Source organism: Bos javanicus, chromosome 18 (genome assembly GCF_032452875.1).
Source record: "Bos javanicus breed banteng chromosome 18, ARS-OSU_banteng_1.0, whole genome shotgun sequence".
In the NCBI taxonomy this organism is placed as follows: domain Eukaryota; kingdom Metazoa; phylum Chordata; class Mammalia; order Artiodactyla; family Bovidae; genus Bos; species Bos javanicus.
Window position 1 is genome coordinate 46,960,623 of NC_083885.1, and position 15,247 is coordinate 46,975,869.

The window sequence follows — 15,247 nt, forward strand, 5'->3', positions numbered from 1 at the left end:
GGTAATATGGAGCTTGAAACTGTATACAGGCCCCTGTGTCCCTGATTTTTGAAGTAAAAGGCTTTTGCTTTAGTCTCCTAGTCCTCCCCAGAGTCCCAAAAGGCTTGCTCAAGAGTTAATAATTAGAAAATGTGAAGATGTAGAAACAAGAAATAGCTGTTGGACTGGGAAGCCAGTAACAGTTTAGACTATAAACCAGTCACATAGCAGAATCACAACACCCAGTTCCCTGAAGATATGAAGGTCTGGCACACCTTCTTAAGGAACCAGACCCCCACCAGCTGAAAACTGCTGGCCTCAAGCACATAGACCCCAGAACAGTTGAAACCAGAAGACTGACAACGTGCAAAACTTCACCTTGATCCCAACCAATCAACACATTTCAGTATAATAGCTCCAGTGTTTGAACAAAATATTTCATTAATTCAGCTCTTTGATGAGATTCATTTTAACAATTCTTACTGCATTTGAAAACAATGCATTTAATAAGATTCAGAAGAATCTCTTTGGGTGCCAAAGTTTTGTCATATAAAGAATTATTCCTGTAATTCTCCCAATAGTTTAATAGCTCCACTATCTTTTCTGGTCATACTTATAGCTCCATCGCTTGTAATTCCTTTACAAAATTTTCAGTTTCATGTGTACTGATTAATAATGCCTTTTTATAATCCTGGTGGTATGTTCAATCCTGTGAGTATAGAGTTGAATTTAAGTAAAACTAAAGTGTCATAAAATTATCTTTTTGTGTTTTTTTTTTCCCTTTGGCAGTACGCATAGCTTGCAGGATCTTAGTTCTCTAACTAGGGATTGAGCCCAAACCCTTGGTGATAGCATGGAGTCCTAACCACTGGACTGCCAGGGAATTTCCTCATAAAATTATCTTGATATGTCACATAAATAAAAAGTATTGTGAAGTTTGCAGTATCAGTATTCTAAGGAAATAGACTATATCAAATCTATGCCAGACTTGATGGCCTAAAAAGAATTGCTTCTTAGTATTTCACAGCAGTGTAGGTTTGGTTTGATGAGATATATGCCCTTATTATTGAGATGTAGAGTTCTAACTTATCTGTTGATTTATTATGGAAAAATTATATACACTATATCCCAAAATAGAAGTTTTTTTTTTTTTTTTCCTTGGCTGAGCTGTATGGCTTGTGGGATCTTTGTTCCCCAACCAGGGATTGAACCTGGGCCCTCAGCAGTGAAAGTGCCAAGTCCTAAGTTGTTTCACTGATACTGTGTCACACCAAATGCAGGTAAGTACAAATAAGGTTAAGGTAAAGGAACCCTCCTTTAGCAGTGGGGTGAGTAGGAGACAATCAAAACAGATCACCCCACCAGGCAAAGAACCTGGAGCAGATGAGGTTCTGGCTGAGGGTGGTGGAAATACAGAATGGGCTGAGGAAGAAGGAAGCTATCAATTATGGCCTTGTGACCGGTTACAAAAATGAAAATTGTAGTGGCTTTCCATACTTCCCATTTGCCTATTTAAAAAAAACATGTACTTGCTTGACTGTGCTGGCTGTTTGTTATGGCAGGTGAGCTCTTTAGTTGCGGATTGTGGGATTGAACCCCGGCCCCCTGTGTTGGGAGCCCCAAGTCTTAGCCACTGGCCCCCAGTGAAGTCTCTTATTAGCCTCTGTGTGTGTTAGTTGCTCAGTCGTGTCCTACTCTTTGTGACCCCATGGACTATAACCCACCAGTCTCCTCTGTCCATGGAATTCTCTAGGCAAAAATACTGGAGTAGGTTGCCATGCCCTTCTCCAGGGGATCTTCCTGACCCAGGGATTGAACCTGGATTTCCTGCATTGGAGGCATTCTTTACCATCTGAGCCACGAAGAATGGCCAGTTGTCCGTTTTCCTACTGTATGTATTTATTTGTACATGCTATTTTCTCCTCTTTCCTTGATACATTTTTAGTTTATATGCAAGTTTTTGGAAGTTACTTTACAATTGAGCCTTAAACTAGTATTCAGTCAGACTGTGACTTGAGGAGTAATTAATATAGCCAGTAATGCATACAGTGACTTTTGGGGTCTGTGCATCTCACTTAGGGGAAAGGGGGAGAATTTCTTCATTTGTAATGAGGACAGTTGTATCTTGTTACACGACTAAGTTTCTCATTTTGCAGTTGTATAGGGGCTTACATGGGTGTAGAGCGTGCTACACTAATCAGTCCAAGAGATAGACAGTGTTGATTACTGATTTATTGCCCTTTAGCTCTAAATTCTGGAGAAAGCAATGGCACCCCACTCCAATACTCTTGCCTGGAAAATCCCATTGGACGGAGGAGCCTGGTAGGCTGCAGACCATGGGGTCGCAAAGAGTCGGACACGACTGAGCAACTCACTTTCACTTTTCCCTTTCATGCATTGGAGAAGGACATGGCAACCCACTCCAGTGTTCTTGCCTGGAGAATCCCAGGGATGGGGGAGCCTGGTGGGCTGCCGTCTATGGGGTCGCACAGAGTCAGACACGACTGAAGTGACTTAGCAGCAGCAGCAGCAGCAGCTCTAAATTTACCCTTTTGTCTGTTTCGTGAAAATGAATATAGGGTCATTAAAAAAAGCTTTTTCTTTGCCAGTTGGCATGATGATAAGTTTCATCAGTAGAGTGGATGGACACTGCAGAATGGAAAGGGGGGTCTGCGTCCTCGTTCTGCTGTGCTCGGTGGCCAGGCTCCTACAGTGCGCTTGGCTTCCCCGATGCCCAGCTCCTGCAGCGTGGGCAGTTTCTGGCACCAGGTTCCCACGGTGTTCTCAGCTTCTCCTGAACCAGGGCGCTGCACAGCATAAAGTACAGAGCAGCCAAGTAGCACCTAGTGGCCAGTAGCTTTGTTTTTTCCCCCGTAGTCCTGCTGTGTGGGGTCTTAGTTCTGGACCAGGGACTGAACCCACACCGCCTGCAGTGGAAGCATGGCATCTTAACCACTGCACCACCAGGGAAGTGTCCTCTTTGGGTGGTTTTATAGCAGAGTGCCTCGGGTGAGACACTTCCCCTCAAACAGCTTTCCCTGACACACCAGAGTGGATTTCCATTCCAACAAGTTCCAAGTGGCACATTTCCAGCAAGATCCACCACCACCATTCTCTTGCCCTTCGGTGAGCCATAGCCATGCCCTCTCCAACAAGCTCTGGATCTCAAGCCCTGGGAGGGCCTCTTCCTCGGGTGTTCTACATCAGGCCTAGGGGAGCTGTGAGCTTGGATGGCCTCTCAGAGTTCTCCAAGTTGGGACAATGGGGCTGGAATCTCTAGCATCAACCAGTAACTGGATACAGGCGTACCTTGTTTTATTATGCTTCACTTTATTGTGCTTTGCAGATATTGTGGTTTTTACTAATTAAAGGTCTGTGACAACCCTGCGTTGTCAGATGAAGGTTAGCACTTTATAGCAGTAAAGGATTTTAAAAATAAGGTATGTACTTTTAAAAGATATAATTCTATTGTACTCTAGGCTATGGTATAGAGTAAACATAATTTTCATATGCCCTGGGAAACCAAAAATTGATGTGACTCGCTTTATTGTGTTATTCACTTTATCATGGTGGCCTGGAACTAAGCTCACAGTATCTCTGATGTGTGCATGTATAAGGCATCTCTAGAAAGGGGATATCACATTGCAATCTTTATTTGACCTTTCGTCTTTTTTTTTTACTTTTAAATTTAGATACAATTGACATATAATGTTCTATTAGTTGAGGTGTACAACATGACGATATTTGTATATACGGCAAAATGAGCACCACCACAAGTATAGTTAACATTCATCACCAGAAGTAGTTGCAAATAGAAATCTTTCTTTAGCTGAGAGCATGCACTGGGGAGAACTCAGCTTCAAGGCATTACCAGCCAGCGCTTCAAGCAGATGAAGGGCTGAGTGCCTTGGTCCTGAAACAGTGATCTGGACGGCAGAGCACAGCATCCTCTGGACACAGCAGCAGGTGGGTGTGCTGTATGTCCATGTTTCTTTTTTTAAAATTAATTTCTATTTATTTTTGGCCATGCTGGGTCTTTGCTGTGGCCCACAGGCTCTCCGTTGCCGAGTATGGGCTTTCTCTAGTTTGGTGAGGGGGCGTTACTCTCTGGTTGCGTCGTGTGGGATTCTTGTGGCTCTGGCTTCTCTTGTTGCAGAGCACGGGCTCAGTGGTTGTGGCACAGGTGCTTGGTTGCTCCGCGGTATGTGAGGTTTTCATTCCTGGACCAGGAATCGAACCTGTGCCCCTGTGCTGTAAGGTGGATTCTTAACCACTGGACCACCGAGGATGTCCCTCATGCGTCTTTAATTAAATTCTCTCTCTTTTTTTTTTTTGGTAATAATATAACCATAGAGAAATATATTGTGGCATGACATTTTCCTTGAATTTTATATATTTGATAAACCATTAAAAAATAATCTTCATGATAAAGTCTTATATTTTTTATTTTTTATTGAAGGATAATTGCTTTACAGAATTTTGCTGTTTTCTGTCAAACCTCAACATGAATCAACCATAGGTATACATATATCTCCTCCCTTTTGAAACTCCCTCCCATCTCCCTCCCCATTCCACCCCTCTAGGTTGATACAGAGCCCCTGTTTGAGTTTCCTGAGCCATACAGCAAATTCCCCTTGGCTATCTGTTTTACATATGGTAATGTAAGTTTCCTCTCTTCCCTCTCCCAGTGACCATAAGTCTTTTCTCTATGTCTGTTTCTCCATTGTTGCCCTGTAAATAAATTCTTCAGTACCATTTTTCTAGATTCCATATATATGTGTTACAGTCTTGTATTTTTTTCCTTTGATAATGTTGCTCTAAGAAGTCTGCTGAATCAACGTTTTTTCTCAACATTGCCATTATTTATGTTTTCTGATCCAGCAGTGGAATTTGAACACATCTCATTTCATTAATCTTTTTCTTCTAACAGTAAAACCATTCATTCTAAGCACAATTAATACTAGTTCAGATAACATGTACAGTTGGATTTTGAGGGCTTCCCTGGTGGCTGAGAGGTTAAAAATCCACCTGCCAACGCAGGAAACACGGGTTTGGTCCCTGGTCCTGGAAGATCCCACATGCTGAGGAGCAACTAAGCCCATGCACCACAGCTGTTGGGCCTGTGCCACAGAGGCCGGGAACTACCACTACCGAGCCCTTGTGCCCTAGGCCCGGTGCTTTGCATAAAGAGAAGCCACCGCAATGGAAAGCCCTCACGCCACATCTAGAGAGTAGCGCCCACTTGCCACAGCTAGAGAAAAGCCTGCGCACCAACGAAGACCTAGCACAGCCAAAATAAATAAGTAAATAAATAAAATTGTAAAAAAATGCACTGAAAGTTGGTAGCTGAAACTCAAACATTTGTTTTTCTAGCAGTAGATAAAATTCTCTCGAATTTTACTAAGCAGAAGTGCCAGTATGAAATTAAACTCAGAACTTTGACAGGGTAAACTTTTCTGCAGATTTCCAAAAAGCATATTAGTAGTCACCATTCCCTCCTTCCCTTCCTTCTCATACCAGGGGTAGTTCTGAACTTTGTGGTCAAAAATAAGATGATAGATAGTAAGAGTAAAGTGCAGTGCCAAGAGCATACAGTAGGGGAAAGAATAGTAATTAAAAATGGTGTGCTGCTGCTGCTACTGCTGCTAAGTCGCTTCAGTTGTGTCCGACTCTGTGCGACCCCATAGACAGCAGCCCACAAGGCTCCTCCGTCCCTGGGATTCTCCAGGCAAGAACACTGGAGTGGGTTGCCATTTCCTTCTCCAATGCATGAAAGTGAAAAGTGAAAGTGAAGTCGCTCAGCCGTGTCCGACTCTTCTCGACCCCATGGATTGCAGCTTACCAGGCTCCTCCGTCCATGGGATTTTCCAGGCAAGAGTACTGGAGTGGGGTGCCATTGCCTTCTCTGAAAAATGGTGTATCTACAGGCAAAAGAATTAAGTTGGGATATTCCTCATACCATATGCCAAAACTAACTCAAAATGGATCAAAGAGCTAAAACTATGAAACTGAGAAGAAAATATAGGAGTAAATCTTTGTGATTTCGGTTTAGGCTATGGCTCCTTAGGTAAAGAATCTGCCTGCAATGCTGGAGAAGACCTGGGTTTGATCCCTGGGTGGGGAAGATTCCCTGGAAAAGGGAGCAACTACTCATTCCAGTATTCTTGCCTGGAGAATTCCATGGACAGATGAGCCTGGCAGGATGGGGTCACAGAGTAGGACACAGCTGAGCGACTTTCACTTTTACTCCTTAGATATAAATTCAGTTTTGGTTGTTTCTTTTTTCCCCCATTGTCCCATTTCCTATGCCCCACCCCCCGACCCCCACCATTTCCCTCTGTCCTATTTTTCCCATTGTGGATTTTTATTTTAAATTTTTATTTATTTATTTTTGGCTGTACCATGCAGCACGTGGGATCGTAGTTTGGTTCCCCGACCAGGGATGGAACCCACACCCCCTGCATTGGAAGGGTGGAGTCTTAACCAATGGACCCACCAGGGAAGTCCCTATTATAGTTTTTCCTCACTGTCTCTCTGAGGTATCTTATTGGGCTTGCTACTAAGCCCAATATGAATTCAGATCCTGGTTCTGTTGCTTGCTTTGCCTTAACCACCCCAAGTCTGTTTCTTCATTTGCAAAACAGGGCTGTTACTATATCCCCAGGCATCATGGGTGAGAAAGGAAGAGGGGACTGATATCCTCGCTGGTGTGGGTATAAGCGGAAAGAGCTGCGGGACTGTGTGGGTATCAGAAAAGGTGTATGCAGGTCAGAGGGTAAGGACTGATCCCCCAGGTTGAAGGAGGGTGGGGCACAGTCAGGTGAGTCTGGGAGCCTCTTCTCTGCCCTTCCCCAGCTAAAGTGTTTCAAGACCCTGACCATCCCCAGGAGGGAGCCTGAGCCAGGGGCTGCCCTCTGGATTTCAAGGGTTCTGTCCTCAGTTAGAGGCCATCCATGTTCCCCAAGGGTGGATGTGTTTGCTTGCCAAGGCCCGAAGCATCCTTCCAGTTCCTGCATCAGGACTCTGGGCATCTAATGAAGGTGAAAGCTGCCCAAGAAAATCTCCTGTCTTTCCCGATACCTTTCCCCTTCATGTCAGGCTTTTTAAAAATAAATATTTATTTATTTGGCTGTGCCAGGTCTTAGTGGCAGCATGCAGGATATTTAGTTGTGGCATACAAACTCTTAAGTTGCAGTGTGTGGGATCCAGGCCCCCTGCATTGGGAGTGTGGAGCCTTAGCTATTGGGCCACCAGGAAAGTCCCCACGTCCCCTTGGGTATTAGAAGCTAGAATAGTCATGACCCTGAACCATGTACCATGAACCATGTCATTTTTGTGGTTGCAGAGCATTATTGTCTCTCATTTCAGATTTGGTCAGAGTGACATTGTCCCTTTCTCATGTCATTATGTCACAGGAAATCACAATATGCTGTGAGGATGAGCTGCAAGTGACTTAGGTAGATCCAGAGGGAGGCCTAAGAGCTGGAGCTGGTGAGCAAAGCAGAGCTAAGGTTCAGTTAGGTTACTCTGTTCCTTAAGTCAGTGAAGACTATTGATGGAACATAGTTATACTTGATTTTAGATACAGCTTTCTGATGGAAGATAAGAGATGATGAGGGCTGACTTAAGACAAGAATAAAAATTGTAACAATGATAAACAACTATCACTGATGGACTGTAGCCCACCAGGCTCCTCCAACCATGGAATTTCTAGGCAAGAGTACCGGAGTGGGTTGCCATTTCCTTCTCCAGGGGATCTTCCCGACCCAGGGATCGAATCTGGGTCTCCCGCATTAAGGGCAGACGCTTTACCATCTGAGCCACCAGGGAATCCCCCTACTTAATAATTAGCACTTAATAACTATAAATAAGGGCTTCCCAGGTGGTGCTAGTGGTAAAGAATCCCCTGCCAATGCCAGAGAGGAAAGAGACACAGGTTTGATCCTAGGAATATCCCTTGGAGGCGGGCATAGCATCCCACTCCAGTATTCTTGCCTGGAGAATCCCATGGACAGAGGAGCCTGGTGGGCTACAGTCCAGAGTGTCGCAGAGTCAGACACGACTGAAGTGACTTAGCACAGCACAACTATAAATAAGGGTTTCCCAGGTGGCTCAGTGGTAAAGAAACTGCCTGCAAAGCGGGAGATTGTGGGTTCGATCTCTGGGTCAGGAAGATCACCCAGAGAAGGAAATAGCAACCCACTCCAGTATTCCTGCCTAGAGAATTCCATGGACAGAGGATCCTAGTGGTCTATATACAGTCCATTGGGTCGCAGAGTCAGACAGGACTCAGCGGCTAAACAACAACAACAAATGATAAACAGTAATGAGTTCATTAATTAATAAGTAAGACACATATATGTATTAACATATATTAAATAGAACAATTATTAAATACTTGATGATGACAGAAACTAGCAATCGCTGTATTGCAACCTCCCTCCCAAGCCTGATCTCCTTACCCTGCCCTTTTTTTCACCTCAATGCAGAACACCTTCAACATTACTACAAAATTGACTTATGATGTGGTCTCTCTTCCCCTGGGTGGAATACAACCTGCAGGAAGGAAGGGCTTTTTGTCTCTGTTGTTCACTGCTGTATCTCCAGCGCCTAGAATAGTGCCTGGCATATAGTAGGTGCCCAATGAATAGATGAACTGAATTCAAATAAATGTACTCAACCTTTACTATGTTCCAGACATGCTCTAAGCATACATTATTTGTATCCTCACACGGGAATTACTACCTAGACACAAATTATGAAGCTAGTTCAAGGCCACTTGGCAAGTAAAGGAGCAGTACTTGGATTTGAACTCAGGAATTCTGGCTGCAGGGCTTATCACCCTAAAGTACCTCTTCATGGTACTCACCAAAGGGGTGTGTGTTCCAGAAATGCCCCAGTGGTAGAAACAAAAGAGATTTCAAAATATCCAGGGAGAGGCAGGCCAAGGAGGGTCCCTGGGTATCAGGGTGGGCAATGGGGGGCCATTTACTGAATTAGAGGAGCTTATTTGTATGACTAGGAATGGGTCAACTTAGGTATGCCTGCAATTACTAAAGTAACTTTGAATTGTTATGTAACATCAGACTTTTCTTTCTGATTTTATTGTTGTGCTGGAAACTCTGCTAGGTTTTCACATTGAAGTTTTCATGATAACTCCATGAGGTACTATGATGAGCCCCAAACAGATGCTTAGAGAAGCTAGGTTATTATATCTACCTAGTGATAGAGCGCAGACCTGATCCTAAAGCTAATATTTCACATGTGGAAGATAAGGTACCAGAACTCATAGCCAATAGTCTATTTATGGCTTGGGAGACCAGGCCGACTGGGACATTGTTAGAAGATATGTTAGAAACGTGGAAGGAAAAGAAGATTTTGGAGCTGTAAGATGGGGGTGGTGGAAATGTAAACCTGGCTTTACATATTAGACTTGAGATGCCGGAGTGATTCCTAGCTGGAATAGTAAAACAACCTGGTCCATCATTAATGTTGCTCATGAATCTAACAAAGATGAAATATCAAACTTTATTTCCAAAATTAAAATATGTGAATTCTTGGGAATTCCTTAGTGGTCCAGGGTTAAAACTTGGTGCTTTTACTGGGACCTGGGTTGGATCCCTGGTCAGGGAACTAAGATCCTGCAAGCCACACAGCACAGCCAAAAAAAAAAAAGGTAATTCTTTGGAATTACTTGTGAAATTCTTCAGCCAAGGTTTAAGGCATGGTGACTTCTAAGTGAGGAATTTCACATCTATATTTATCTTAAAAAAAAATTTTTTTTTTTTGTAAAGGGAACTTCCCCACCTACATCTTTCCTCACCATAAAAATATTCTATTACTTGCCTACTTTATTATTAACTCAGTCATTCAACAGGTATCTGACTGCCTCCTAGGAACAGAGTAGCAAATGCAATTCTAAACACATCAAAGATTTAGAATTATGGTTAAGACTTGTACCATGTCAGTTATTTTTAATACAAACAATAAAAAACCCTTCACATTTCACAATCACACCTGTGAAATTTTTCTTTTTGAAAAGAAAAGAGAGAATCTGGGAGAGAATGTTGTTTCTAGGAAAGTCTTTTCCTAAATTCCTAATTCTCCTATGCATATGAAACAACTTTCTCTGCAATCACAGTGAGAATCAGCTAAAATGGATTTGGTAGAAAATTTTACTGTTTTCTACTAGTGGCTCAGGATTAGAAATTCTAATTTTTTAGAATTTTTTAAAAGTCTCTTTAAGAGATAATTACTGAAATATTTTCAGATGTCATCATGTAACATCTGAGATCAGCTTTCAAAAGAACCCAATGAAACAGGAAGTAGATGTGAGTACAGACAAACAACACTGGCCACGGGCTGATGGTTTTCAGATTTTTTTTGATGTGGACTATTTTTAAAAGTTATTGAATTTGTTACTGTATTGCTTCTGTTTGGCCATAAGGTATGTGGGATCTCAGCTCTCCAACCAGGGATCAAATCCGTACCCCCTGCATTGGAAGGCAAAATCTTAACACTGGGCTACCAGGGAAGTCCTTGGGCTGATGGTTTATATAGGAGGGTAATAAGAATATGAGGGCTCGTTCTACTATACTTTCTACTTCTGCATATGTTTGAAGTGTTCCATAGTAAAGACAAAGTTTGAATTTTTAAAAACTTAGAAGCTAGAAGGAAGTATGCCAAAATGGTAACATTTATGTTTAAGGTAAATGTTTTTCCCTCCCATTTTCCTATATTCTCTGTATTCTATTTGGGCATTTTTACTCTTTTATAAGGATAAAACAAACAAAAATCTTATTAAGTTCTTTCATCCTTTTGTTCCTAGCATTTCCACTTTCTGTGTTAGGGCCATGAACTGACTGCAATTTATAAGTGAAGGTCACTCAGTCGTGTCTGACTCTTTGCAACCCCATGGACTATACAGTCCATGGAATTCTCCAGGCCATAATATTGGAGTGGGTAGCTGTTCCCTTCTCCAAGGGATCTTCCCAACCCAGGGATCAAACCCAGATCTCCTGCATTGCAGGTGGATTCTTTACCGTCTGAGCCACCAGTGTTTTTTCAGACTGAAATTTATAGATTATCTGAAAAAACACTTATCTTTTTCCTTTTCAGTCATACCCTCAAATCTGTACACATGAAACTCTACCCTGTCTTGCCCTTGTCCTTGAAATTAGAATCTTCCACTTCAGAGGCCTTGGGCAAACTACTTTGTCTCTTTGACTCTCATCTTTCTTTTAATAAAATTTTTATTTACTTATTTGGCTGCACTGGGCCTAAGTTGCAGCATGTGAGCTCTTAGTTGCAGCATGTGGGATCTAGTTCCCTGATCAGGGATTGAACCGGCCCTGTGCACTGGAAGTGTGGAGTCTTAGCCACTGGACCACCAGGGAAGGCCCTCAATTTCTTTATCTTAAAGTAGAAAAATAAGCCAAATCAGAGGCACAGATGACAACGGACACAAACCCCAAGGCAGGGAACTAACACTTGGTGAATTTCAGGCATTGTACTAGGGATTTTGTACACATGTATTCCTCTCAAAAATAGTTCTTTTAAGTAAGAAAAATATGACTACCTCAATATTAAGTGAATAAAGCATATGAACATGCAATTAATTTATTCAATTAATGAATATTTATTGAGCACCTACTATATATTAGGCACCATGCTGAAAGCAAAACCAGTGGTCAACAAATACGTGAACAATGGTCATCTCTATTCATCATAATCAAAGGAATGAAAGAGAAAACAAAAGTGACTTTTCCATTTTCACCCAGCCAATGGTGAACATTCAATAAATGTTAGAGGAATTCATGCGGTGCTTTGGGATCTCTTGTAAAGCGGGCAGATGCATAGATGCATGATCTTCCTGAAGGCACTTGAATGATTTGTACAAAATGGCCTAAAATGTGTATTTATATTAAAAATGTCCAAACAGCAGAATGACGTACAACTAGTGACTGTGGTTTCTAAATACCATTTTGGACAGTACCAAAATAGCAGAAAGAAAAAGGACTCCTTAGAAAATGGCTACATCAAGGTGGGAACTAGGGAAATGAACAAGACGAGCTCGGGACAGCCTACTGTGGCCGACACCAGGCCAGTGATCAAAGACAAGTGTCCTTTTGACACTCCTGTGTCAAACCACACAGGGAACAATCTGAGCATCAATGAGAGTACAGCTTACATAGATTTAAATGTACTGAGTATGTTTCACATACATACCACCCTAAACTCACTGGTTACCATGGCAGTAGGCTAGAGAACCAGCTCATTATTTTGGAAACTTGCCTTTCTTTACATGGGTAACCAAACAGCAGTTTAGGGGACGTTTTATCAAAGTATTCTAGCTAAAAAAGGAAAAAGAAATAATATATCATTTTGTAGTCCCTATTAACAGATTTACCAATTGAACATCAATGGCTGCTACATCATAAAAAGACATCTATTATGCCTCTCAATATTAACCACTTATAAGAAATCTTAACAACAAAAATTGAACCTCAATGTATCCTTGATATCAAGTACCAACTCATAGGAAATAACCAAGGATAGAGGAGCAGGTTAAACTGACCACTGGGATCTGCCAGCAAAAACCGAGGTTTAAAAAACTGTAAGGCAAACAAAATAGTTTTTTCAAAAATTAAATTGCTGGAGGCAAAAACAAGGATAAAGGAGAATACATAGACTGAGGCTTAAAAAACATATCAACTGCAATTTTTGGACATTATTTAGATCCTGATTAACTTTTTAAAAATTGACATTCATGAGACAATCAGAAAGGAACACTGCCTATCAGATATGCAATAGTATTAAGGCAGTACTCTCAATTTTTTTAAGGTGTGAAAATCTTTTGTAAAATTGTGATATATTTTAGAGATACATATTAAAATTTTTAATAGTTGAAATGATATATCTGGGTTTTATTTCAAAAACAACATGGAGTTGGAGGAGTTGGTGGAAATACAGATAAAACAAGCCTGGCCATAAAATGGTAATTACTGAAGTTGGTCATGGGAGCACTGGGTACATTGTAAGAGTCTGTGAGGATAGAAAGCTTTAAAAAAAGTATATACATTTTGATCTAACATTTCCACTTTTAGAAATTCATCTTAAGGATCTATTACACATATATAAAATAATGTATGTGCAAGGATATTATTGGATTGTTGGAAAGAGCAAAAATTAGTAAAAACTTAATTGATGAAGTTAAAGAAGTATGAAACACGTATGGAATACTATGCAGCTGTTATAAAAGAATAAGGCCACTATGTATCGATGTGGTCCAATCTTTAAGGTATATGGCTAAGCAAAACTATTCATAGAAATGTACAGAAATTTGCTACCACTTATATAAAACATTTTTATAAAGAGTGTTATGTGTATGTTTACACTTAAGCAAACAGAGAAATCAGGAAGTATATACATGAACTTGGTAGCAGTGATTGCTACATGAAGGGCGACAGGGTGAGAAGAATGTGTGAAGATTCACTTATGTGAATACAAAATTTAACTTGAAAACTTTTATCCTGTGCCTGCGTTTAAACTATTCAGTTATTTTTCTTTTTTGTGGCTGTGTCGCTTGGCAAGCAGGGTCTTAGTTCCTTGACCAAGGATGGTACCTGTGCCCCCTGCAGTGGAAGCACAGTCTTATCCACTGAAAGTCACTCAGTCATGTCTGACTCTTTGTGACGCCATGGACTGTATAGTCCATGGAATTCTCTACGCCAGAATACTGGACTGGGTAGCCTTTCCCTTCTCCAGGGGGTCTTCCCAACCATCGAACCCAGGTCTCCCTCACTGCAGGCAGATTCTTTACCAGCTGAGCCATAAGGGAAGCCCAAGAATACTGGAGTGGGCAGCCTATCCCTTCTCCAGCGGATCATCCTGACCCAGGAATCGAACCAGGGTTTCCTGCATTGCAGGCGGATTCTTTACCAACTGGGCTATGAGGGAAGCCCCATCCCACCAGGGGAGTCCCATGAGAGATAATTTTTAATGTCATAGCTTTGAGCCCTTCCAACTGTACATCCTAATCATTAAGCCACTTAAAGAAAAATGACATGCAGCACACTGCTTTCTAAACCCTTTGTAGGCAGTGGTATATGCAGAAAATGCAGGTATTTTGAATGAACACTCAGGATGACTGAGCAGATGGACGGCATCAGGGTGCAATGGGTATTCTGCCCCAGACACTGGGTGCAATGTGTATTCTGCCCCAGGCCACCACGAGGGCTGAGGGGATGTGTTTTCTAAGATTCTCAGATTCATTCACAGGCCCTGACCTGGAATCCCTGGAGTTGGATCAAGGCCTTTTCCCCCATTACCATCATATCCTGCAGTTACAATATCAAAATTTTAATATTTAAAGAAAGCTGAATGCCAAAGAATTGATGCTTTTGAATTGTGGTGTTGGAGAAGACTCTTGAGAGTCCCTTGGATTGCAAGGAGATCCAACCAGCCCATCCTAAAGGAGATCAGTCCTGGGTGTTCACTGGAAGGACTGATGTTGAAGCTGAAACTCCAATACTTTGGCCACTTGATGCAAAGAGCTGACTCATTTGAAAAGACCCTGATGCTGGGAAAGATTGAGGGCAGGAGAAGAAGGGGACGACAGAGGATGAGATGGTTGGATGGTATCACCACCTCAATGGACATGGGTTTGGGTGGACTCCGGGAGTTGGTGATGGACAGGGAGGCCTGGTGTGCTGTGATTCATGGGGTCGCAAAGAGTCGGACACGACTGAGCAACTGAACTGAACTGAACTGAATATTTAATCCAGAAATGGGTACAATTCCAGACATTCCATCTAAAATTAATTCTGATAAACTGGATTAAATTAACTGGAAAGCTGATAAACTGGATTAAATTAACTGGAATTCTATTTATTTTCACAAATGATAATTATCTACAGTTTGTTCTTCAGGAGCTATCCTTGTTGAGTTTCTTTAATCATAATTTTATTTAGCCTTGATGATGAATTGGCAAGCTTCTCTCAGGGATTATTTGTTCTTTAAAGTTTTGTAGGTTAAACTGTTTTCTCTAAAGAGACAGAGCTTGGATGACTTTTTATGTTCTTTCACAATCACTGATTGTTCAGAAATCCCATATTTTCTTAAATCAATTTTGATATTTTTACAAAAATCCATTCTTTCTAGATTTCTAAAGTCATGGATAGTAGCTATTTTTTAAAAATACCCCCTCCTCATTCATACTGCTAAATGTCTTTTTCCTACATCAGCATTCTCAATTGTCTATTAAATT

At 41.5% G+C, this 15,247-nt stretch overlaps 1 protein-coding gene across 1 annotated transcript in view; it reads left to right on the forward strand.

Moving 5' to 3' along the window:
- Nucleotides 1–15,247, forward strand: part of ZNF146 (zinc finger protein 146) — a 69,982-nt gene that overhangs the window by 5,058 nt on the left and 49,677 nt on the right. The window lies entirely within an intron of this gene.